Raw genomic sequence first — 27,395 nt, forward strand, 5'->3', positions numbered from 1 at the left:
GACACTCTCAATGAGGTGTAGGGAGTCTTTGGTCTGGGCCACTGGTCATACTTGCTGGGACTGTTGGGAGTTCTAGTTCAGCAACACCCGAAGACCAAAGGTTCCCCACACTTGCTGGAGATGAAAGTGTTCCTCACCCCTGCTCTAGATGTTGTTGGACTCCAATTCCCATCAGCGATGACCATTGGCCATGCTGGAAGAGACTCATGGGAACTGGAGTCCAACAACACCTGGAGATTGCCAGGTTCCCCTCCCTGATTTAAACTTTGCAGTGGAAGGAAGCCAAATCAGTAGAAAGCTATTATTATAATTAAGAGTACAAAAGTGCATGACATGTCTCAGCAGGAAACACAGGGAAACAAAGCTTGTTCCGGTGCCTTTGCTCCCTTTAAATTTCTCCTTTGAGTATGTTTTTGTGTAAAAGCCTTCTATATATTCTTTCTGACTGAAGATGCAAGGGCTTTGTTCATGTCGATCGTGTATTCCTAGGTTCATTTGAAATTATCATTCTGGTACCTGTTCAAAGAAAAGAAACAATATATATATATATATATATATATATATATATATATATGGTTTTTTTAAAATTTCCATTTAAATGGGGATTGTGAACAGCGGTTGTTGTGTGGTGTTTGGCCTTTCTAGTAGGACAGAGAGGCATAATTTGTTAAGGCGATGAGAAAGGGCAGTGGGGGGAGAGATAATGTGCGTGTGTTGCTCAAAATTAAGGGGATTACCAAAATAGGACATCTTGCTCTTTAAAGTACAGGCTGAAAGAGAGAGAGAGAGAGAGAGAGAGAGAGGGAGCGAGAGAGAATGATGTGATGGCAGTTTAATCCCCATAAATAAAGGCTCCCTTCAAGCTTTCTCTCTGATATTTGCTCTTCCAGCACTTGCTACCTTTGCACTTGGGGAGGATGAAGCCAAGGACGAAACTTAAGAGAAGCAATTTGATTTGATATCCATCCTGTCAGCCCCCCGACCCCCTGCAATGTCTGGAGATGCGATGAGGAGCACATCATCTACGGCAAAGGTGCACGTTCCAACGTCTTGATTTTTAAGGCACATCATGGCTTCAGGCTGAGGCTGGATTTTTATCAGGGGGGACAGTGAAGCGAGCAGAGGACGAGAAAACAAAGTGGGTTGAGAGCGAGGACAAGGGTTTTGAGCCCTCCGAATCTTCAGAAGGAAAGCTGAAGAATGTCTCCCTCCATGTCGGTTGAAGGGGACTTGAGGAGAGTCTCAGAAAGTCTCAGCAGTGGAGCATTTGCTATGCATGCAAAAGGTCTCAGGTTCAATCGGCATAATCTCCATGTAGGTCTGGCGAAGACCAATGTCTAAAACACTGGAAGTCCACTGTCGATCGGTGTAGATGATACATAGCTGGAGGGTAATGATTATAGCTGAAAGGTAGAGCATCTATTTTGCACACAAAAGTTTCAAGTTCCAATTCCAACATCTGCAAGTAAATGTCAGGGCTGGAGTCAGATGCAGGTTGGCAATAAAGGAAGCAGATCTCCCCTTGTCAGTGACGTTAAGGAAAAGGAAGCAAACATACAGCTCAGCCTAGTGGTCTCAGCAACACTTCTCAGTAGGTCTTGGCTCTATGAGGCAGTTGCCAGGACTGAGGGTTCCTGCCTTCTACCCTCTCTAAGGCTCTCCCAGATATTTCCCAAGCATACTGCATCTGTGCATTTCTGTCTTCTGTTCTGCTCTTCTCACAATCCCGTGTGTCGTTGGAGACCAGTTGGGTGAGGGACCCTCCCTGGATTCTTCAGCAGCCTCTTCACGCCCCTCCTCTGCTTCAGCCTCAGAATCTGAACTGCTCCCTGTCACAAGTGCTTCCTGCTCTCTAAATCCTGCTTCCCTTTTGGCTTCCAGCACCTCCTTCCAGTCTTCCCCTTCTGATGTTTCAGTGTCCCACCACCAATCCCCTGCCTCTAAGCCTTCCTCCTCTGGGGTTTCCCTTGGGGGTTCTCTGATGGGTGCCTCCCATCACTCCGTTTCATCCAGGCAGTCCCTGACGGTAAGATTTGAAACCTTACAGCATCTTCCCCCAATCTGATATCCTCCAGAAGTTTTGGATTGCAGCTCCCATCAGCCTCAGGCAGCACAGCCACTGGTTAGGGAAGATGGGAGTTATAGTCCACAACAACTGGAAGGCACCAGGTTCAGGTGAACTTGTGTTGGCAATGCTGAGCTATATACCGTATTTTTCGCTCCATAAAACACACTTTTTTCCTCCTAAAAAGTAAGGGGAAATGTCTGTGTGTCTTATGGAGCGTCTTATATTGCTGGCTCCCTTTCCGGCCCTGCCTCCTTGCTCAGGCCTCCATTGTTGAACTTTCTGCAGACGGAGTATGTTTGTTTCCCCAGTGACATGTGACTGGCTGATCTGATTATCTGTCTGGAAACTGTAGAAATGGCTCCCTTTCCTAAAGAAGCTGCAGAACTGTGAGTTGAACCCCATAAAAACAGGGTTTTTTTCCCTTTGCAAAGTAAGCTCAACAACTTTGAGCAGATCCTCAAAAAAGGGGGCTTTTCCCCTTTGCAGAAGAAGCTGCACAACTGTGAGCTGATCCTCAAAAAATGGGGCTTTTCCCCTTTGCAAAAGAAGCTGCACAACTTTGAGCTGATCCCCCCCAAAACAGGGTTTCCCCCCTTTTCTCCTCTAAAAAGTAGGTGCATCTTAAAGTCAGGTGCATCTTATGGAGCGAAAAATACAGTATATGGTATGACTGAGAATTAGGCCAGTTCAGCATTCCAGAGTAATTGTCATTGTGCTCCATTCAGATCCCTGTTGCAGCAGCAGCTCATATAATTTATCTACAAGATTAAACACACAGATTCCCCTGTATTACCAAAGCATCCCTTGCAAGGGCACGTTAGCAGTTCATTAAACAAATGGCAAAGCCTCTTCCCCTTTTGCTTTTCCCCAGGAATGGACACACCAGGCACACCGTCGATCTCCTGGTTTTGTAATTATCAATTTGCAATCAGTAAACTGTCTTCTGGCCATTGGATTGCATTTAACCAATTCAGATTAATTTAGGGAAGTGGATCACAAGCCTCAACTATTTGCATGCAGTAATGAATTGACATTTAAATGTCCTTGTTGTCAAATCCTCGGCGTCCTTTGGAACTGCCAAGCTGCAATGGCACTCTCAGCCAGGAGAGAGAGAGAGAGAGAGGGAGAGAGAGAGAGAGAGAGAGAGAGGGAGGGAGAGAACAAACACCCCATGAAATAAATCCAAAATTAAACAATTGCTTTTCAAATGTAGCCCAAACATCTGAACAATTTGTTTCATTCGGCAAAAAGGGCACATCCTTGTTTATATAGGGGCCAAACCAGAGGAGATGTTCGAAGTGTGTGAATTATCTTCTCTCTTTTTTGCTAAATTCATTGCAGGGCGGGGGTGTGGAGTAACTTGGACTGGCAGCGGAACAAGGTTTAAACGCCACCCCCCAAAAAAAATCATGTCTCCATAACTCTGATCCAAATCTCATCTGAAATAATGTCTGATTTAGTCCAGAAATGGTTTGCGCCAGACATTAGCATCATATTTTATTTACAAAACAGTATAGTAGGAACTGTACAACAGTACAGTCAACAGTGCGCTCTCTCTCTCTCTCTCTCTCTCTCTCTCTCTCTGTCTCTCTCGGTTTCATGATCTCATGATCTCTCTCATGATCTCTTTCAGAAAACCTACTTATTGAGCATTCATCCAAATTTCTTTGCACAAAGTTTCTGCAGAGGTTAGACTATGTCTGGTCTTTGTTTTGCTTTCAGGCAGGTAGTGTGACAATCAACACGCATCCTGATTTGCTTGCATGGTGCTTATATCATCACTGTCAACTTTCCCCATTTTTAAAGGGGAATTCCCTTATTCCGAATAGGATTCCTCACAAGAAAAGGGAAAAGTTGACAGCTATGGCTTAGATGTCTTCTCATTAATCATTTGTCCACACTTCAGTGCATTTCCTCCACCGCTTTCCTAACAGCAAAATGTTTATTTTTTAAAAAGGTGGCCTTGTTACTCCTGAACAACAGAGTACATTATTCCACTTTAATTGAGCAAACTGTAATGAGCCCGGGAGCAGGGTCATTGTAAAATAGGAGCACCCCTGCTCATTCAATCATTCTCTGACCACCTGGTCTGTGATTAGCATCTGGTGTGGAGACCGATGGGCAAATTGAACCAGGAAGAACTTAGAGGCTGGTGAGCTCAGAAGGGAACTATTAGCCCAGCAAAGGTTCAGATGAGTCTCCATATAGGCACTGTCAGAGCCTCCTCTATCTGGTCCTCTTTTGGGTCATTCCCTGCAACTTGGTCTTCTACAGGGGTCAGCAAACTTTTTCAGCAGGGGGCCAGTCCACCGTCCCTCAGACCTTGGGGGGGGGAGACTATATTTTTTTGGGGGGGATGAACAAATTCCTATGCCCCACAAATAACCCAGACATGCATTTTAAATAAAAGGACACATTCTATTTATATAAAAACACGCTGATTGCTGGCTGGATTTAGAAGGCGATTGGGCCAGATCTGGCCCCGGTCCTTAGTTTGCCAACCCATGGTCTTCTACCTCTCCTGAAGTAGACCAGTGGAGGTTGGTACAGCAAGTTGACTGGGGTGCTGCCCATCACCTCCACCTGCCTGTCTTCTTACTTACATCCAACTTTCAGGGTTGCCCTTGTAGAATTCAGCAGGGAGGAAGATGTGGGCAAATCTTGAATTACCTGGCTCTGTTTGTCATTGCCTACTCCTCTACCTCCCTGTCCTACTAGTCACAATCAGAACCAGTCAACCTGTATTCTTTAGTAGATGCATTGTGAGAGTGCTGCCTGGCAGCCAAACAGGCACTCATCTGGCAAATCTGTGATTTTTGTTGGGTCCGCTACTGGTTTCTATCTTGGGGCACAATAATGTATCAAGGCAGGTCTCAGGATGTCGTCGAAAGGGTTATTGGGGGCCCCATATGAAGCATGCCTGAGATGGGGCACTTCAGCCTTCCTTGGGGCTACTTTGGGTTCCCCCAGGTCTTTTGGTGGGATGTGGTTCTCCATGAGTTGCAAGGTTCTTCTTCCGAATAGGTCTCTCCAGGGTCTGGCCCAGATGGCATCTTGGCAGCTTCCTAATACAACAACTAAGGCCTCATTAGGGACGCGGGTGGTGCTGTGGGTTAAACCACAGAGCCTAGGACTTGCTGATCAGAAGGTTGGTGGTTCGAATCCCCGCGATGGGGTGAGCTCCCATTGCTCGGTCCCTGCTCCTGCCAACCTAGCAGTCCAAAAGCATGTCAAAGTGCAAGTAGATAAATAGGTACTGCTCCAGCGGGAAGGTAAATGGCGTTTCCGTGCACTGCTCTGGTTAGCCAGAAGTGGCTTAGTCATGCTGGCCATATGACCCGGAAGCTGTACGCCGGCTCCCTCGGCCAATAAAGCGAGATGAGTGCCGCAACCCCAGAGTCAGCCATGACTGGATCTGATGGTCAGGGGTCCCTTTACCTTTACCTAAGACCTCATTGGCACTATTCATTTAAAGCAGCATCTTACCACAGTCATGGTTTCCCCCACCAAGAGTTTCAAAAGTTCCCTGGGAAGAGGGAATGGTGGTTATACCACTGTGGAAACTGTAGCTCCATGAGGGGAACAGAGATCTTCTAACAATGCCTAGATTCAAAGGCTTGCTTAGCCACAAAGCTCACTGGATTACCCTGAGACAGTTCCACATCTCACCCTTTGCTAGGGTAAAATAAGGGACCCTCCTTGGTGAAAAGCTGGGGCAAATCCAATAGAAAACATTACTAATATATAAAAACCAACAGGTCCTGCCCTTTGTCAAAATTTCCGATGATTCCCATTATTAAATCTTCTCCTGCTAAGAATTTGACATAATCAGGTAAGTGATCGACATGTAAATATGGATGCACAGCTGAGCTCATTAATTGATTTATTCATAATTGCATGAAAGTGTCTGAAAAATATGGTTATTCATATAATCAGTTGATTGTTATGTAAGACTTTGCAGAAATACCTTTTTTTTAAAAAAAATGTTTTCTCTGCAAAATTGTTCTGAGGAGATGAAAGTTGGTGAGAAGGAATATTTCCACCTTATTCCCCTTCACTTAAAATATGGGTAGGGAACTAGATTGGGATTGTGGCCCTGAACCTCCCCTCCCCTCCTCACGACCTTGAGCCTGGTTTGACATGTGAGTCAAGTTTGACAGGCTGTTTGCTTGCCAATTCCCTAATGTCACAGTGATGGCCCATGACCCACTTTCCTTTGCCCCTTTATCCAGCTGTAATCTGGACATAGAGCCAGGGACTGCTGGGGTACCAGATGGGAGTCATATCTGGATCAGGGTTTGGAGCTGACTGCAGAACATAAGGTGACCATTGCACCTGAGTCAGTTAGAGAAGAGCTACCATAAGAACCTCCCATAACCCCAAAGGCCTATGGGGATAGAGCCTGGGCTGCCATGGACACTCCTGTACCTGAATAACCAGATGTCTCCCACCACACATCATCAGTCCAGGAGCGTATTCAGGGAGGCTATGGAACTCAGGAGGAGTGCCCATCTTCAGGCCAGAGGGCTGGCATTTTAAGGCTTTGAGGTTCTATCAGGCTTGACTACTATAATTCGCTCTATGCCCTTGAAACTGTTCCACAAACTCCAGCGGGTGCAGATTGCTGCAGCGAGGCTCCTCACAGGATTCCTGCCATGGCAGCATATTCACCCAGTGCTTTACCAGTTGCACTGGCTCCCAGAGGAGTATAGGGTCAGGTTCAAGGTTCTGGCCTTGACCTTTAAAGCCCTTTGTGGCTCAGAGCCTTCGTATTTATGGGACCGCCTCTCCTGGTATGCCCTGCAGAGGACCTTAAGTTCCATGAATAACCATAGTTTAGAGGTCCCAGGCCCTAAGGAAGTCAGACTATCCTACACCAGGGCCAGGGCCTTTTCAGTGGCTCCGACCTGGTGGAATGCTCTGTCCCATGAGACTAGGGCCCTTCATGATTTAACATCCTTTCATCGGGCCTGTAAGACAGAGCTATTCCACCTAGCCTTTAATTTGAATTCAGCCTGATCTTTTAATTCTCTTCCCTTCCCTTCTTTTCCCTCCCTCTCCCCTTTTATGAAGATTACACACTCTGAGACCCCACAGCTAATTCCCCCCGGCCTCCTCGCTGGCCCAAGTAGGACTAATTCAGCCAACTAGCCCTGGTGATTATCTAATGCTTATGAGATGGATTTCCCCTAAATTGATTTCTGAACTTTGAATTTTATTGTTATTCATGTTTTTATACTGAATTTTATGCTGCTTTTACAATTAAGTGTTTTAAATTTGTTGTTAGCCACCCTGAGCCCTGTTTTTGAACTGGGAAGGGCGGGGTATGAATGAACGAACGAACAAACAAACAAACAAACATTATTATTATTATTATTATTATTATTATTATTATTATTATTATTATTATTATTATGTGGATGGAGCCTGAAGGAGGTGGTCTAGAGACAGACACATGAAATACCTCAGTCCACACGCAAGCTTTCTCAGAGCAAGTTGCTCATTTGGAGCTGTCCATGGTGCTGCAGCCTTGCTGCTTTCCCTGTAGGTGCTGGAATCAGACCAGAATGTGACACTACCCTGCACAGTTTTACGTCAATTTGTGTGGGCAGGTGAAGTGCCCTATGCAAACCCCTCTGGTCAGCTGACGGAAACTGTGTGCCAAGCCCCGTTTCTTTGGGATCATTGGCTGTGATGCCCCAGCATCAACGAGCAGGTTGAAGGGCACACCACTTTTTTCTAAACGCCATAAAGTGTAGGGCAGGTAAAGATGTGGCTCAGCTGAAAACTTGCTTTGAAGGCATTGCCAATTAGCTGTATATATCACTCAGGGGGGCAGAGGGGGTGGATATGGCTTGGCGAAAATGGCCACATGGGCTGAATGAGGAGGACTGGTGGGCCTCCTCATTAGGCCCACAGGTTGCAGGTTTTCCATCAGTTATATGACTTGGCTTAAATGTAGTGGGTGACCAGGTGGAAAGAATAAAGCCCTCTTCGATTCAAATGCAAGGTGGACAGTGAGTATCAGTGTGCTAGCTCCAGCCCCTCTGCTGCCATTCCTCTCACCTTCTAGTTCTTGGGAAGTGAAAGTTTGAAGCAAAGAGCTTTCTGTAGTTATCGATCGTGCTTTAGAACCTTGGAATATCAGTGTTCTAAAACTCACAAGCAAAAAGCAGAGACATCACCTTGCCAACAAAGGTCCGTATAGTTAAAGCTATGGTTTTCCCTGTAGTGATATATGGAAGTGGGAGCTGGACCATAAAGAAGGTTGATTGCCAAAGAATTGATGCTTTTGAATTATGGTGCTGGAGGAGACTCTTGAGAGTCCCGTGGACTGCAAGAAGATCAAACCTCTCCATTCTTCAGGAAATCAGCCCTGAGTGCTCACTGGAAGGACAGATCCTCAAGATGAGGCTCCAATACTTTGGCCATCTCATGAGAAGAGAAGACTCCCTGGAAAAGACCCTGATATTGGGAAAGATGGAGGGCACAAGGAGAAGGGGACGACAGAGGACGAGATGGTTGGACAGTGTTCTCGAAGCTACCAGCATGAGTTTGACCAAACTGCGGGAGGCAGTGGAAGACAGGAGTTCCTGGTGTGCTGTGGTCCATGGGGTCACGTAGAGTCAGACACAACTAAACGACTAAATAACAACAACAAAAACTCACAATACAGCAGAACTATTACTTCTTGCAATTTAAGGTAGCTTCTGTTAAGGTAGCCTAAGATTATATTAGCCTTTCTTAGCAACTGCATCACACTAATGGCTTTTGCTCAGTTTAACATGGAAATGGTTAGGACTCTTAGAAAACAGTCTCCAATAATGATGTCAAAATAGGGACCATCGGTCTTTTGGGGCCAGTGGACACCCCTTTCAGAGGGAGGAAAGGCAACTACATCAGGCAACAGCTCTTTGCACCTGTCCTCTGTTCAGAACAGAAGGCGAAGGCAGGCACCCAATCCTGGTACCCAGTGAAACATGGACATGCTTAAGGGTGTGTGTGTTCAATGTAGGGAATGTTGTGTCAGGATCTGATCAGGAAGAGCAAAAGTTCCTCGTGCATTGTGGATTGTTAAGGGGATTTATTCCAAGACCTTTTCAGAATTCATGGTCAGTTCTGGTGGGCACAGTGCCATGTTTGTGACCTCTGACTTAATAGGTAGGAAGGCTCACATGTACGGCGTTAAAGGAGAATATTATGAAAATGGTTTACAGATGGTACATTACACCCGTAAAGTTAGCAAAAATGTATAAAACATGTAACAAGTGTTGGAAATGTAAAGAAAAAGAAGGTTCATTTTTTCATATGTGGTGGGAATGTAAGAAGGTAAAGGGTTTCTGGGAAATGATATATAATGAATTGAAAAAGATGTTTAAATATACGTTTGTTAAAAAACCAGAAGCCTTTTTGTTAGGAATAACAGGAAGAGAGATAAAAAGAAGTGATTATAAACTGTTTCAATATGCAGTTACAGCGGCAAGAATACTAATGGCCCAAAAATGGAAACAAGAGGAATTACTGACCTTGAGCGAGTGGAGAATGAAACTTATGGATTATGCAGAATTGGACAAAATGACTGGAAAAATTAGATATCAGAAAGATCACAAATTCATTGAGGACTGGGGAAAGTTTCCGGAATATCTGAAAGCTATATGTGATGAACAGACAACGCTAGTGGGTTTTAAAGAGGCTTTGTGATAATATAAGGTATATTGTAAGAATGGAACTGAGACGGAAGGTTAATATCAAATCGGCAATATTACATAGAAAATGCGTAAAGATATGAAAAATGGATGATTGAGGGAGGTGCTGGTGGAAGTTCAAAAAATTGTAAATTTGTAAACACGGTTGTCAAAATTATTTGTAAAAGAAAACAATATTTTTTTTTTTAAAAAAGGAAGGTTCACATGGGAGGAAGTGGGTTCACTCAGCATAACAGCATAAGAAGAACCTACTGGATCAGGCCAATGGGCTGTCTTGTCCAGCATCCTGTTCTCACAGCAGCCAACCAGACGCCATTGGGAAACCCACAAGCAGGATTTGAACACTCTTCCCTCCTGCGGTTTCCAGCAGCTGGAATTCAGAAGCATTGCTGCGTCCAGCTTTGGAGGCAGAACCTAGACACCATGGCTGGTAGCCCTTTCCTCCATGAAAAAATGCCGGAATCCTGCCTTCCCCTCCACTGCCAGTCTATTCAGTATTTTTTGCCTTTCTCTTTCTGACGAGGCAGGGATCAGAATACACCGCACAGCCAGTAAACGTCCCCCTGATCTTGATATGAGCCGGTCTGCAAGATAGACCTAATGGCTCAAAACTCTCCCACAAAACTTCTGCGTGTGCTAAATCTCCACTCCAATTTTTCAGCCTCTAGTGGCTCATTATGTCTGGAGAGGCACTTAGTATTTGGGAGTTTCTCCCAAATTGAATCCAAATGGTGGATATATATGGTTCTGTGTGTTTTTTCTCCCCCTAAGCCAGGACTGTTGCTATATTCTGATTAAGAGAAAATAGAGCTCCTGGGGCCACCACAGACAGACATCTGGAATCAAAACGCAGCAATGAGAGCCAGGGATACTTGAATTTTCAACCTGGCTCTACTGCAGATTCATGGCATCAGGCGATTGCACCTGCTGTTATCCCAGTGAGCTGGTTAAAAGCCAGGAGAGCTTAAAGACACTGTGGAAATGGTGCCAGGAGCTACGTTAAGCAGGTGGTATCTGGCAGCCCTCTACCTTGAGCCAGGGAAGTTGAGCGTCTTACCCAAATCACAAAGGAGCACGAGGTCAAAGAGTTAGGATGTCTGGTTTTGCTACACAGGCCAGTTTTTGTGGGATATATGTTCCCACCTCTTTCTCTGATAGTGACTGTAGGCGAGGGGTGGGGACTGGGTGGTGCTCTCCTGGTGCCTTTATCTGGGCTCTGGGACCCTCTCCCCAGGTTGCACCCTTCATAATGATGATGGTGATGATATTCTTATCTGCAGGGACTCGTTTTGTGCTGAGAATCCAGACTTGTGAACCTCTGACTTTTTGCCTGAAGTGATACAGCCTAGGTCAGGGATTCCCAATTAGCCAAGTACGGTGGACCCCCTGTTTTTCAAAAGCCAAACCATGATCACCCTACCATATCTCTATGGTAGTTTTCAAAAGCCCTGTTTTTCAAAAGCCAAACCATGGTCACCCTACCATATCTCTATGGCAGTTTTTGTTATGGGAATGTTGCTTCGGACACCCTGCGGGAACCATCAACAGACCACCAAATGGGAACCACTGGCCTAGGTGGTTTGACATCTTGCTGCAAAAGTCTTAACAAGATACTTTTCGCTTTCCATGAAAGGACCGCCAGTGTTTTCCCCTGGGTTATTTGTACCTCTCTAACTGATGCAACCCTTCCCACCTTAATTTGTAATGACATAAGAAAAGGGGAAGGAGAAACTTGCAGAGTCTTAATAAGTTGTCAACACATTTCTTCTTAGTCAAATGCTATGACTGCTTTGTTTATGAAATTCCGGGGGGGGGGGGGCTGCAGAAAAAAGAAAGAGGGAGTAAAAAGATGCAAACTCCCAGATGGCACCATGCTTCATACACAAGAATGAGCTGTTTATCAGTTACCGGCGACTCTCATTATGCACTAATCAAACTGTTTTGTGATCCAATTGTTGCAGCTGCCAATACAGATCTCCCATCTCTATCAAGAAACCGGCTGCTGTTGATTATTATGAAAGGAGAAAAGGAAGGAGGAGGCCAAACAAATGAATAATAATGGAGGCAGTAAACTGAAGAACCCAGGGGCAGCCCATTGGAAATCCCACGGACTTTTAGATCCCCAAAGTGATGAAGGCAAGAGTGGCATTTTTCAAGGAGAATGTGGCCAGGGAGTCATTGCTATCAGCTAGCATAATGTTCTATGACAGCCCCTTTGCAAATAGAGAGAACGACTTGTGCTATCAGATGTGTAGTATCTGCAGGTTCTATTAGGAGCCATTCCAAAATGATTAGCACCACATATCGAAAGCAGAAAGCTCAGAATTTTATGTTTCCAACAAGGCTGAGAGTCAGATAAGGGTCACCACCAGAACCCAAACACCATCCATTGAAGCTAAGGCTGCATAAACACCATCCATTTAAAGCACCTGACTTCCACCAAATAATTTTGCTTAGTTTAAAAAAAATATTTATGCTTTTCAGGTTTATACATTTCACAAATTTTACAATCATTTGAAAATTTCACAACTCGACTTCCTTCCCACTCTTTTTGCAGTTCCTTAAAATTATTTTCAATATCTTCTGCATATCCAAATTAACTTAATTTGCTCATTTATTCATCTTCTTTAAATATATTCTTATAAAACCGCAGGTTATTACAATAATCCAGCCAGTGTTCTTATCTGTTTACAATTTATCTGTAAATATTCAACAAACCAGAAATTTCGTGGTGGCAGTGGGAAGCCCCATTAACTAAAGTGGTACCTCAGGTTAAGAACAGTTTCAGGTTAAGAATGGAACTCCAGTGACCGGTTGGCACAGGGAATTGTGGTCGGAGAGAAACAATATAAACTGAAAGCATTCGCAGATGACTTGGTATTAACATTACAGGAGCCAGCCTCTAGTACTAAAAGAGCGTTAGAATTAATTTCTGACTTTGGTCGGGTGGCGGGATTTAAGCTGAATAAACAAAAAACTAAAGTTCTAGCAAAAAATTTGACAACTACTGAAATAGAGGAGTTCAGAAAAGAAACGGAACTAAATGTGGTTAAAAAAGTAAAGTACTTAGGGGTGTACTTGACCTCCAAAAACTTGAATTTGTTTAAGGACAATTATGAGAAATGTTGGTCAGAGATTAAAAGAGACTTGGAAACATGGTCAAGACTGAAACTTTCCTTGTTGGGTAGAATAGCTGCTATAAAGATGAATGTATTGCCGAAAATGTTATTTTTGTTTCAGGCCCTCCAGATCGTGGACAAGGTGGAATGTTTTGGAAGATGGCAGAGGGATATTTCTAAATTTGTCTGGCAGGGCAAAAAGCCCCGAATAAAGTTTAAAATACTAACTGATGCGAAAGAAAGAGGGGGGTTTGCCCTGCCGGACTTGAGGTTATATTATGAATCTGCAGCCCTCTGCTGGTTGAAGGATTGGATTTTATTGGAGAACACCGATGTCCTCGACCTGGAAGGATTTGATAATACTTTTGGGTGGCATGCATATTTGTGGTACGACAAGGTTAAAGTTCATAGATTGTTCAAAGACCATATTGTCAGAAGGGCAATTTTTATGGTCTGGTCAAAATATAAAGACTTATTGGAGAGTAAAACTCCGAGGTGGCTCTCACCGATGGAGGCCAAAGCACGTAAAAGACTCAATATGGAGGCCCACTGGCCTAAATATTGGGAAATAATTGAAAAAATTGGAGATAATTGGAGGTTGCAGAGTATGGAAAAGTTAAAAAACAAGGTGCGAGATTGGTTGCATTATGCCCAAATCCAGGAAGTTTTTAAAGCGGACAAAAAAGTGGGTTTCCAGGAGGAAAAATCGAAATTAGAGACAGAGTTGCTAGAGCCAAAATCTAAGTTAATTTCGAGAATGTACAACTTGCTGCTTAAATGGAATACACAGGATGAGATTGTTAAATCCTCCATGATAAAGTGGGCACAGGATTTGGGGCACAACATTATGTTCGAAGACTGGGAAAGGTTATGGAACACCGGAATGAAATATACGGCATGTAGTGCCCTGAAGGAAAATATTATGAAAATGATATACCGGTGGTACATGACCCCAGTCAAGCTTGCAAAGATATATCACCTGTCTGATAACAAATGTTGGAAATGTAAAGAGGAGGAAGGGACATTCTTACACCTCTGGTGGACCTGCCCGAAGGTGAAGGCCTTCTGGGAGATGATACATAATGAACTAAAAAAGGTGCTTAGATTTACCTTACCCAAGAAACCGGAGGCCTTCCTCCTGGGCATGGTGGACCAGAGGGTGGCAAAGAAAGATAGAATTTTCTTTATGTATGCTACTACAGCAGCAAGGATCTTGATGGCAAAGCACTGGAAGACACAAAATCTACCCACATTGGAAGAATGGCAGACGCAGCTGATGGACTATATGGAACTGGCTGAAATGACTGGCAGAATTCGAGACTCGGGAGAAGAAGAAACGGAGGAAGTTTGGGAAAAGTTCAAGGATTATTTGAAAAAGCATTATAAGTTGTATGAATGTTAAAAAATGCTCCTTTTTAGGAAATTACAGCTTCAGCATCGGAAAATTTTTGAATTGGAAAATAAGGTATAACAAGACAGAAGTGGTGTAATGAAATAATTTTATTGTGTTGAAACTAAAAATTAATGGATTTGGACTGTAATGTTTAGAGACCAGATATCACGATAAAAGGGAAGACATATTATTATGTTTAAAATAAGTTAACAAATTGCTGAGGTTTTGAATCGATAGAGAATGCAGTGCTCGGAAGATGGGGGAGTCTATTAGATCTATGGAAATATGTATTTGGAAGTTGGATTTTGTATATTATAAACTTAATAAAAATTATATTAAAAAAAAAAAGAATGGAACTCCAGAACGAATTAAGTTCTTAACCCGAGGTACCACTGTATTGTGAGAGAGGGACGTTGAAGCATCATCTTTTTTTCAAAGGCATCTCTGATCATGTCCATCACCCAACCTTGTAACCATGATTTAATACTGAAATCTCCATGGTTTGTATCTTCCAATATGGTTGGGTTTTGTTTTAAAGTGCTGTTGCCAGAGGCAATAAAAAGGCATAAATGTGTTACCCAGAAGCTAACCACCTGGATGTTGATCTGGGAGACGCGTGTTCAGATCTGGGAGATGCGTGTTCACTTCTGCCACTGAAGTGTGTTGGCTTGGCCATGTCACACACAGTCACACACACTTTGCCTGCCTCAGTTCCCCATGTACAGAATGGAAATAGTGGCCAACATAACAAGGATATTAGGAAGGTGAACGCAATAAAGGATACAATCTACCAAGCCTTCCAATTTCTCTCCTGTGTGTTGCATATTAAAAGTGCTATGCGCCTTATGAACTGGAGCCATCATATACTTAATTTATGTAATGGGTCTCCTTAGCAAAACTTTTGGCATGGAAATATGGCATTGAAGTGATCTGATACTGCTGAACACACTCAGCCCTGTGCATAAAGCTTGAAAATTAGTGTGTGTGTGTGTGTGTGTGTGTGTGTGTGTGTGTGTAAAGTGTGTAAAATCCCCCTTGCTGATGGATTTTTCCCCCTTTCTTTTAATAGAGGCATTGCAGTCCAGGAGCAATATTTCAAGAGCTGCATTTTACAATGAAGGAATATAGCAAGCCATATAAGTTGGTGGATATAGCCAGATTGCTTGGCATTTACAGGAGATGTCTCAAGGTCATATTCCAGCACCCGGAGACTGGGCATGTTACCTCTGTGCCTTTTGACTTCAAAGCCTTGCTTGGTGACAGTTCCCTTCATACTCTGCTCAGCTCCATAATGTTAGGTGGCAGACTGGCCAGGAGGACTCCTTCCCTCCTGCACGCCGAGCTCGGCACGCTTCATCTAATTATCCGTCGGGGGCCGTTACGTTGCCCCTCAAAGTACAGCATAAATCAAAAAGTCAATTGTCTATTTTAATCAAGCTTACCCCCGGCGTATGCTCTGCGAGGGAACTGAAATTAGCTTGCAAATAGTAAACATTTCAGGTCTAATCTGATCACTTGCAGCAAAACACTTTGCAAGCATCAAACGGCAAGGAAAGCTCACATCAGACATACTATAGGGAATGAATATCGGGAGCGGTTTGTGGGGGGTGGTGGTGGAATGTATTGATCACATCTCTGTCAATGTAATGAGTGATCAGAGCAATCAATCCATTCCAATCTGAAGTGAATGTACCAACATAGCAAACATGTTTCTCTCTCCTTGCTGCTCATCCTCTGGAATAACATTCTGTGAAGGTTTCCTCTACAGCAGTGTGGGAGGTGCGCATTAAAAAGCACATAGGAAGAGGCTGTGAGGTCAAGGCAATGGCTTATCTAGTTCTCAGCTGTCAGGAGTTCGGCCTACACTCAAGTAGGACCCTGGCAGAGACACATGCCAGAGACTGGCATGTTCTCTCCCTCCTGGTCTTTCGTTTGGGAGCTTCAAAAGCTTTCTTGAGCCCAAACATCATAGCGACCGATGCCAACAGACATCGGCACACTTAGGGATCCGCAGAGTGTGCGCAGCATGCGCGCGACAGACCTCAGCAACTCAGCATTTTGGCTAATCTACTTTATTTATATCTAAACACACACGGAGCACTGCAACATGGCTCCCTCTTTCTCTACCATCAGACAGCAAAGGGGGGGGGGAGGACAATAGTCCCATTTCATGAAACACAGTAAAACAAACATCCTGTTTCCATCACATCCCACTCTGTGGAGTCAAAGCATATACTGTCATATGAAAGACAAAAATCCCATGACTGCAATTATGGAGCAGGAATTCTAACATCAGCATCCCACTCTCACGGTGGCCAAACAGATGTCTCTGATCAACCTGTACACAGGACCTGAGCACAAGAACCCTCTCTCCTCTTACAGCTTCTGGCAACAGGTATTCAGAAGTATTATTGTTTCATGCCATGAAGGCAATGCATAGCCATCATGCCTTGAAGCCATTGATGGCCTTATCTTCCATGAATTGGTCCGATCCTCTTTTACGGCCATGAAAGTGAGTGGCTGCAGAGGCAGATTTAGGGGAGGGTGCCCAACAGAGATGTAGAATGGAAGGCAAGAAGAGGTGTGGGGCCCCCGAATTTTGGTGCCTCACAGGGCGCCGCTGAAATTTGAGACTCCAAGGTCTGCCACTGGTGGCTGTCATTGCCTCTGTGGGAGTGAATGTCGTAGTTTAGCTGTGAGCAGTGTACTTTCCCCACCTCTGACCTAGTGAAAAAAGATTGTTGTGGTGGAGGGAGTTGCATGACTAAGAAGAAGAAGAGATTGGATTTGATACCCCGCCTTTCACTCCCCTTCAGGAGTCTCAAAGCGGCTAACATTCTCCTTTCCCTTCCTCCCCCACAAAAAACACTCTGTGAGGTGAGTGGGGCTGAGAGACTTCAAAGTGTGACTGGCCCAAGGTCACCCAGCAGCTGCAGGTGGAGGAGAAGACGCCAACCCGGTTCCCCAGATTACGAGACTACCGCTCCTAACTACTACACCACACTGGTGGTTCCCACACCAAGTGAGGGAAGGGTTAAGTAACCCTCCTGCTGATTGATGAGTCTCTGCTGCAAATACCTCTCTTCTGGTTTTGCCATGAAAAGCATCAATTGGGGGTTTGGAAAAAACATGATGGCCAGTAATTCTAGTCCAACACGTTTGATGAGAAACCTTATTTGGACTCCTTGTCGATTTTTGGCAATTGCATGCACACGCAAAAGGTAAAAGGTAAAGGACCCCTGGGCGGATAAGTCCAGTCAAAGGCGACTATGGGGTGGTGGCACTCATCTCGCTTTCAGGCCAAGGAAGCCAGCGTTTGTCCACAGATAGCTTTCCGGGTCATGTGACCAGTATGACTAAACTGCTTCTGGCGCAATGGAACACTGTGAAAACCAGAGCACAAGGAAACGTCATTTACCTTCCCGCCGCAGTGGTACCTATTTATTTACTCACGCGGGTATGCTTTTGAACGGCTAGGTTGGCAGGAGCTGGGACAGAGCAACGGGAGCTCATCCCATCACACAGATTCGAACTGCAAACCTTCTGATTGGCAAGCCCAAGAGGCTCAATGGTTTAGACCACAGCACCACCCACACACAAAGAGAGGTGGGGTGGGGAAGAGCATTGTGTCTCAGTAAAATAACCACATGTCTCTCCTATTTCAATGGTTGTGTTGCAAAGCTCAGTGATAAAGCATCTGCTTTGCACTCCATAGGTTAGAATCACAGAATCATAGACTTGTAGGACCCTGAGCATCATCTGCTGCAATGCAGGAATATGCAGCTGTCTCACGCAGGGATTGATCCTGCAACCTTGGCTGGATCAGCACCATGGTCTAACCAGCTGAGCCACCCAGCTGGTTCATTCTCCACAATCTCCTGTTTGCCTGAAACCCAGGAGAACTGCTGTCAGTCAGTGTAGACAATACTGAGATAGATGGACCGATGCTCAGACTCAGTAGATAAGGCAGCTTCCTCTGTTCCTTGTTGCTGCCTCGGTGTTTTCCTGCTCTCTGTTTTTAGAAATGCCACGGACTATGACATATTGATCTGCTGGCAATAAAAAGAACCACTTGCTATGGCGTTCCCTTGCTGTCCTTTCACTCCTTAGCTGGAATGTCCTTTTCATCAAGGAGGAAAAACTTGCTCTCCTCTGGGGCTGTGCACACACAGTGGTTACCCCAAAGCCATCAATGCGACAATAAGACACTAGTAATGGTCCTTCTGTGGCAGTGAATCGAATTCCATTACGGATCAGTCTGGGCTTTGCTTTCCCCAGCTTTAAAGTCCTTCACTGCTCCTGAATCTTTTATTGACAGCAGATGCAGAATAGTTTTGGCCAGAAGGACATTTATGTCGGCCTCCAAACAATTCTGTGGCTTTTTTAGGTCATTTGACGGGCAATGGCAGAGCCTTCACAATTAGATGGCTTGTTTCCCTTGCGTAAATGCTAAAGCTCTCCGCACACACAAACCTAACACATCACGTCAAAACCTTCAGGTTAGTTCTCCCCCCGATTTGCTATATAGTCACTTAGAAAATAAACAAAAACGGGAGTAATCCTACACTCAAATATGGGTGTAAAGCAAGCTGGCATAAATTAAGCCAGTGTAAAGTTATGCAAAATCCAAGCAAATCCTTGAAGTGCCCCTATTTTCCAGAGACAGTCTAGGATTTACAGTGGCCATCCTAGTTTCTGATTTGATCCACAAAATGCTTATTTAACCTGAAGGTTGGCTGTCTGAATTGTGCATTGCTTTGTAATGATTTGTTGGGTCTCTGGACCGTAATAAAAATTGATTGATTGATTGATTGATTGGATCCCGGAATGTCCCGCTTTTCCTTGGGACGTTCCTATTTTCATCAGATAAATGTTGGAGGGTGTGATAGGATGTCCCTATTTTCATCAGAGGGTTGGAGTTATGCGACCCCCGAACCAAGGAGATAAGTAACAATACAACCTTTAGAAGACATCTGAAGGCAGCCCTTTAAAAAAAAAAAAGTTTAATGTTTTATTTTGTTTTTATATATGTTGGAAGCCATGTATGTTGGGTGGATTATAAAAAAATAAATTTATTATTATTATGAACGAATTATTAATTGTTAAAAGCTATAAGCCATCACAATTGGTCACAATGTGTAAAATACAAAAAAACTGTTTTGAAACTGAACAGCAGCCAAGCAAACATACAAAAATGCAAAAATCACACCTGTATAACTTAAACACCCCACACCTCACACTCCCCCCTTATCATTCTTGTCTTGGTGCCTAGCTCTCAACTTACTTGCAGCCAAGGCAAATTTTGCAACCAGTGCAAAATAAACACGCTATTGCCAGCCAGCATTATTATGGGATAGGACATCCCCATTTGCGTCAGAGAAATGTTGGAGAGTGTGTAGGAGCCAGGGCACTGCTTGCCAAGACATCCTGAGTCTGTCAGTGAGAAAGCAAGCCTTTAAAACACAGTTTGACTCACACTACCATTTTTTCCTGGCCATGCAATCAGGGGCGCACTTTGGTCCCTTCAATTTCAGCGGAACTCTGTGCAAGGCCAAAAATTTGTACCCCCTGCCTCTTGCCTTCTGTTCTGTGCATGCACTACATTGTATCTGCAGCACCCTGTGGTACCCCCCCCCCACACCTTGGCTCAGCACCCAGTGGGGAGGAAACGGGTCCTTCTGCCCAAACGCACCTCTGATGCAACTACCAGAGATTGGATCCATCTTAAGTCCTGCTTGCCTGCGCCTGCCCCCAGAATACCCACTTTGGGAGATTTACACCAGTCTCCGCTCAGCCCAGACTGAGCTGGGATGTGCAAGTTGTGCTGGCATGTCTTCAGCTAAGGTGGGGCTGGGAATGTAACACCAGCTAAGCTGGGAAGCTCCTGCCAAAACAGGAGATCTGCTGCCTACTTAAACTGCTCATCCTGGTGGATCTTGCCATAGGATTCCCCCCCCCCCAAGTGTGTTTGTGAACAAGTGAGTTTCCAAGCAGCCTAATGTGGGCAGTCCAGGGGAGAGGAAATGAAATAAAAGATGTTTCCAAGCAGGCAAAGAGCTTTGCAGTTCACTTCCCTCTCCATATGAATAGCAAGAGAGGATGTGTCGCAGTTCTGTCCCTGTACATGTCAGCTGCTAATTTCTCTGCGTGACCCAGACAAATGAGAGAGAGAATGCAGATGAAGAAGAATGCAGATGAGGACTCTAGAACTATACAGAGGCTGTGTTGGTATAAACTGAATGGACATACTAGGGCAGTAGGATTTCAGCTTGCAAATGTTCAACACAAACTGGATGTACGTAGTCCCTGAATATGAGATCTGCTGGTCCCTACTTTTATGCCTTTGTTGTTGTTTAGTCATGTCTGACTCTTTGTGACCCCATAGACCAGAGCACGCCAGGCACTCCTGTCTTCCACAGCCTCCCACAGCTTGGTCAAACTAATGTTTGTAGCTTCAAGAACATTGTCCAACCATCTCATCCTCTGTCGTCCCCTTCTCCTTGTGCCCTCCATCTTTCCCAACATCAGGGTCTTTTCCAGGGAGTCTTCTCTTCTCATGAGGTGGCCAAAGTATTGGAGCCTCAGCTTCAGGAGCTGTCCTTCCAGTGAGCACTCAGGGCTGATTTCCTTCAGAATGGATAGGTTTGATCTTCTTGCAGTCCTCCATGGGACTCTCAAGAGTCTCCTACAGCACCATAATTCAAAAGCATTTTATGCCTTGGGAAAGTTCAAATATACTGTGGAAATTAACAGCTAGGGGAACGTCAGGAAGATGGAATGAACAGTTCTATAAATGCAGCCTAAGGTGCGTAAGAAATCTGGGTTTGGTTTTAAAGGCTAGATGGGAAGACATTGTGGGGAGCGGGGAGAGAAATCAAGTCACTGGTTACCTATCCCTGGTTTTCATTGTGGGGAAAATTGCCTTTCCTCTGCTTGAGTCTGCCGCAGTTGAATGAAATGGCCCTTGTGTTTGCATTTGATAAGTTTAGCCTCCATAGTCTAAAAGGCATCTGGGCGTGCTAAAGGAATGTATCAGCGAGCAACAGCGTTGTGAGTTATTGCTTCCCACAATAAATATGCAATATCAAAATTTTAGGAGCCAAGAAAGGTCATCTGGCTATAAGAAGAGTGGGGGAGGGGGCAGGGAGTCACTTAAAACTCGCTTTATTAAACAAAGCGAGAACAGAGATGGCAAAAACCAGGGAGATTGAGCATCCCAGCGATGAGGCGCAACGTCACTGACCTTTGGGTCCTGGCGACTGCGAGGCTGAAACACAGTTCTGATTTCCTTCGCAGACACATATGAATGAACTGTGCTCATCCATATTTAAAAGTTTAGTAAGGTCTCAGAAACAACAATGCGGTTTTCAAGGCAGGATGCACAGCACAGAGTCAGCTTGCAAGTGACTCTAGTACAGTGGTACCTCGGGTTATGTACTTAATTCGTTCCGGAGGTCCATTCTTAACCTGAAGCTGTTCTTAACCTGAAACATCACTTTAGTTAATGGGGCCTCCGCTGCTGCCACGCCGCCGGAGCATGATTTCTGTTCTCATCCTGAAGCAAAGTTCTTAACCGAGGTACTATTTCTGGGTTAGCGGAGTCTGTAACCTGAAGCGTATGTAACCCGAGGTACCACTGTAATCCTATTCCCAGGGCAAAGTGATTGCACTTCAAGTATCGCCCCCTGTGATGGCAGGGAGCAAATTGCTGGAATCCAACACATTTCAGTCCCCTCCTATCTATAAACTGTACAATTAAATAGCCTCTGTTGGGTGCTGGATGGTCCATTTATTCTGTTACCTGTTCTCTGGTCTATCACAGTCTTTATTTAATCATTTGGAAAAATGTTACGGAATGTTTTTTAAACACACACACACAAGCCTTAGGTTTCAGCCCCTCCCCCCCAGATTTCTAGAAGAAATCCCTGAGGAAAGAGGAAGGCATTTGCTTCACAGCAAATTGTTGGCTGGGGGTCAGCCTGTCCACTGGTGCAGTCAAATGCAACATTCCTTGTTTCCCTAGAGTGGACACAGCCAGGGGGACATCCAGCCAGTGTAACTTCCTTTCCCACTGGTCTGGAGCATCCTCCCCCTGCATGTGACCTGGAAGATGGACGTGGCTCTGGCTGACTCCATAAAAGAACCAAGTCACACAACCATTGAGACACAACCACAGTATTTTGCTGACAACAAGAACGACGTGCTTACAAGCTGAACTTTGAATACAGTGGAAACTGCATCATGAAATATGCGTACACTTAATTTCAACGAGGGACCTAGGTTCAGCTCATTTTGGCTCCACTCCTAACCCCGTTTGCCTGGCGCTGTGGTCTAAACCACTGAGCCTCTTGGGCTTGCCGATCAGAAGGTCGGCAGTTTGAATCCCCACAACAGGGTGAGCTCCTGTTGCTCTGTCCCAACTCCTGCCAACCTAGCAGTTCGAAAGCACGCCAAAAAGTGCAAGTAGATAAATAGGTACCACTCCGCCGGAAAGGTAAATAGCGTTTCCATGCGCTGCTCTGGTTTCGCCAGAAGCGACTTAATCATGATGGCCACATGACCTGGAAAAACTGTCTGCGGAGAAACGCTGGCTCCCTCAGCCTGTTAAGTGAGATGAACGCCGCAACCCCAGAGTCGTCTGCGACTGGACTTAACTGTCAGGGGTCCTTTAGATTTTTTAGTTTCTTCTCAGGCACACAGTGAATCGTCAGTTCCATTGCTATCTCCACTGGCGGCCTCATTTCCTGTCACGGTGCTTCCTGAGTTTCAGGCGGTAGCGAGCCTTTAATGTGTGAAGCAGTGTGAAATGTGGATTTGTTGTGTTGGTAAAAAAATAATAATATTATTTTATTATTATTATCATTCACTTTAACACACCATACAGAAAAAGAAAATAATTATTCATCACCACAAGACAATAAAGAAAAAAATTGATACATCAACTAGTAATCTCTAAACCTTAAAATAAAGATGGTCTTTTTCTATCAACCATTCTTAGATTTTACATCATTCTTGAAACTACTACTGAGATTATTCGAATGCTGCGGTGTTGGTAAACTCATGGTTTTTGAATGGACAGCATTTGAGGTAATGCATGTTCTTTGTACTCGTGTCCATTTACTGTATTTATTTCCCCTGATTATTTCCCCCGATTTGAACTATAACATGGTCATTTTCTTGAGTCAAAATGAGAGTACCCCTAAACATTTTTTTAGGGAGGAAAAAAGCACTGAGCATGAGCATCCAGTCATGTCTTGTGAGCCCTTCCTACAGTCTGAATTGGGGTAGCTCAGACACAGGTTTACTTCCTCTATGAAAGGCACACCATGGTGACTATGGAAACAATGGCATACTGTCACCATCAGACCACAAGGAAATCACCTGCGTGCTGTCCACTCTTGCTTCGAGTCATAAAAGCAACCTCCTTTCAGAACTAGGAATTGTCAAATCAATGCTCATAAAATTAAAATAAACAAAATTTACAAGCCCAATCCATTTCTTAGAAATGCCTCCGAACATTGCGCGTCCCCTCGTGCGATTTCATTCCCTGGTCAATGCGGTAAAAATGGATCAGATTGTATCTAACGGGGAAATCAATAGAAGCTTAATTCAGTCGGCCTCAGGAATAAAAGAATGAAGAATGGTTGAAAATCACTGATGGGATCCTCCTTGTTCTGCCTTATTAATAGTTTGGGGGATAAGGCTTCGATATACAGGATTCCTGCAGTCTCCCTGTGATGGGTTTGCAACAGCAGCCAGGGCACGTCAAAATACGGGTCGTCATAGAAAAAAACAGCACCATCCTCTTCGGTTGCCTTCAGCTAAGGATGGGATACGTGGAGCTTGATATTTATCCATTTTGACCTTTAATGTCTGTTATGGTATTTGTTGATCTAGTAAAAAGCTACTTTATCTGCCCTGTCTTGGTAGACAAGTACAAATATAGACTTGCAAGAGTCTTCTCCATCTGCAGGAGCTCATTTACTTCGTCTCATATCTGTAGGTAAAATTTTCCACACATTCTGCTTTGCATTGTCTGGAAGGAGACGGCGCTTGACGATCTGCATGTCAGCGGTTGCTAATAATTACGGGCGTCGGGATTATCAGCCAGTTCCACACACACACACACACACACCGCTTCTGATATTTGCTTCTGCAGATAAGCATTCCACCCCCGTCAAAGAACTTGTGATTTTTCCCCCCTGCTGCAGATTTGTTAGTTTGTGTGGAGCAGCCATGAGATGCAGAAGTTGTTGTGCAATAAAGCCAGTAACTTGTGAAATATGCAACAGTGATTTAGAATGGCATTGGGGGAGACAGACAGACTGACTGACAGAGACGGAGAAGGGCTGGCTCAAGCCATTTGGGCAACTGAGGGGAACCACAAAATTGTTGAGATTTCCATTCCACCTTAAGGAGCAGACGTGTGGAACTGTTGTGTGTCACATGTCAGTTTACATTCCAGCACAGCTTGCTGGGAACTTCTGCTGCGTATAGCTTTTGCTTTTCCCGTTCTCTTTGAGAAGACGAGAGAGAGAGAGAGAGAGAGACGACATGTTTGTTTGTCCTGATTTGTGATGAATAAATCTGTAGTTGTAGTATGCTTCCACAAGCCTCATGCCTATTCTGTGTGCGCAGTTCGATCTGCTGATAGTGTGCCCTGGCTTTGAAGCCCGGGTCCTGGCCCTCTGCATGTCGACAAAAATGCCCTCCCCCACCAAGGAAGAAGAGGAAGAAGGAAGAAGAGGCGAGTGAAGATCTACATCAGGAACCAAGCGGTGAATCAAATCATCCTAAACCAATGGTTAAAGTAGAAATCAAGGACCATTATGTAAAAGAAAAGGGCCCATTCTGAATCATGCCTGTTGGGTGCAGAGCTCAGGAGACCCCACCCTTTCCCCCCTAGGGGTGGGAGGGGAACAGCAGCACCTTCTATTCTCTGAGAGGCCACTGTAGCAGCAGCATGGCAGACGGCTGCCGAGGAGGTGGAAGATCTAGCCTCCAAGGAGGACACAGCAGCTGTTGCAACCACCACAGCAGAAGCGGGTGATACATTCCCTGGAGGCCAGATCTGCTGTTCCTGCATCCCGAGGTGGTCCTCACCTAGCCTCATGGGTGGGTTTTCCAGAGATAGAGAGAGGTCCGTTACATAACCAAGCCTACTGCATACAATAATAATATACATTTGAAATGGGATGAAGATTCAGACATGGAATGTAGGAAGCTGCCTGATACCAAGTATAGGGCAGTTTTCAGTGCTTCATGTTTTACTGTGCTTAATGTGTTTAATTTGTTGGAGGCCACCCATCATGGCTGGGGCAACCCAATCAGATGGGTGACATATGAAGAAGGAGAAGGACAAGGAGAAGGAGAAGGACGAGGACAAGGAGAAGAAGAAGAAGAAAGGCCATCAAACTTCACAAGACTACATTAGTAGTCTTGCCTACTGCCTTGGGGGTTTAATATAAGGGATGCTCCTAGCACTACCTGGAGATGCCAGGGATTGAACCTAATGTTTGGGTGTTGCAGGACTACAACTCCCATCATCCCTGGCCACCAGCCATGCTTGCTGAGGCTGATGGGAGTTGGAGTCCAACAACTTCTGCCTGGCCACAGGTTCCCTGCCTCTCTTATATACTTTTTGAAAGCCTACCCTCCAACATTTCTCCAATGGAAATATGGGTGTCCCATTCCATAATGATAATTTTACTATTTATACCCCACACATCTCATTGGGTTGCCCCAGACACTCTGGGCAGCTTCCAAAAACATAATAAAACATTGCACATTTAAAATACTTCCCTATATAGGATTGCCTTCAGATGGCTCGGGAGTTGGATAACTCCATACACGCCAACATTTCTCCAGTGGAAATAGGGACATTCTAAGGAAAAGCTGGACGTTATGGGATCAGATCAGAAACCAGGGTGCCGTCTCTAAATTAAGAATGTCCCTGGAAAATAGGGACACTTGGAGGGTCTCTGAAAGTCCAAGGGGGTTTACACAGAAGAAACTGGGTGTAGGATTGCAGCCTCAATGTTGTAAATTAATATATCTCAGTAGAATGAAAAACCAAGCAACAAACAACTGATGTTTTGGGGAAACAGCTGAGACTATTTTATGCAGTTCCTAACATATTTCTAACTTCCCCTGACCTTAAAGTTTAATGGAACTTATTGTGTTCATTGTCCTAGAAAGGCACATTTTGTCTGTTTAGATTTACCTGGAAGGTAATTGTCTCTTTCCATGTTGGTTTAACACACACACACACACACACACACACACACAATAATCTATTGTCTGCATAGAGAATCTTCCTGAATTCAGCAGAGGCAATGAGGCGTCAAGCCTTTCAGGCACTTTACAAAAGGACCGAATCATGTGAAAATATGAATACAAAGGAGATCTTGCAGGCCCATAGCAATTCATTCCAGCACCTTTTCCTTTCTGCACACTCCACTTTTGTCTTGTATTTCCAAACCCATGGCTGGCTTGAAAAGAAGACATCTTGTGCTGGAGACAGAAGGTCTGTTTATTTTAGTGGTCCATAGGAAAAAGAAAAAAAAGAGTCAAGTCTGATTCATGGCTTCATGTGTAAAGGCTGCAGATTAAACTGGCTCTCAATATTTATGAAGTCCCCCCCCTCTCCCCCAAGGTGATACTTGTGTGGTATTGCAGCTTTTAAAGGAACCTGAAAAACACACCTTTGGGGGACAAGGGATGAGACAATTTTTGGAAGGGGGAAAGAGTGGGAATGATGGTGAGGGCAGGATGGCAGGCATCTAGAATCAGTGTGGTGTAGTGGTTAGACGTAAGACTGGGAGACCAGAGTTCAAATCCCCACTCTGCTGTGAAGCTAGGGTTGCCACCTTTGTTCTGGCAAAGAAGAGAAGTTTTTAATGTGTGACACTTTAATGTATTTTTAATCTTTGTTGGAAGCCGCCCAGAGCGGCTGCGGAAACCCAGCCGGATGGGTGGGGTACAAACAAATTATTATTATTATTATTATTATTATTATTATTATTATTATTATTATTATTATTATTACCTGCTGGAGCCAAGATCAGAAATTCTGCCCAATTTGAATGCATTCCCTCCCTTTTAATCCA

At 44.5% G+C, this 27,395-nt stretch overlaps 1 long non-coding RNA gene across 1 annotated transcript in view; it reads left to right on the plus strand.

Annotated features, from left to right (window-relative positions):
- Positions 1-27,395, plus strand: part of LOC309374267 — a 373,854-nt gene that overhangs the window by 82,079 nt on the left and 264,380 nt on the right. The gene's annotated exons all lie outside the window — the stretch shown is intronic.

Source organism: Podarcis melisellensis, assembly GCF_964234715.1.
Source record: "Podarcis melisellensis genome assembly, chromosome: 7".
Lineage (NCBI taxonomy): Eukaryota > Metazoa > Chordata > Lepidosauria > Squamata > Lacertidae > Podarcis > Podarcis melisellensis.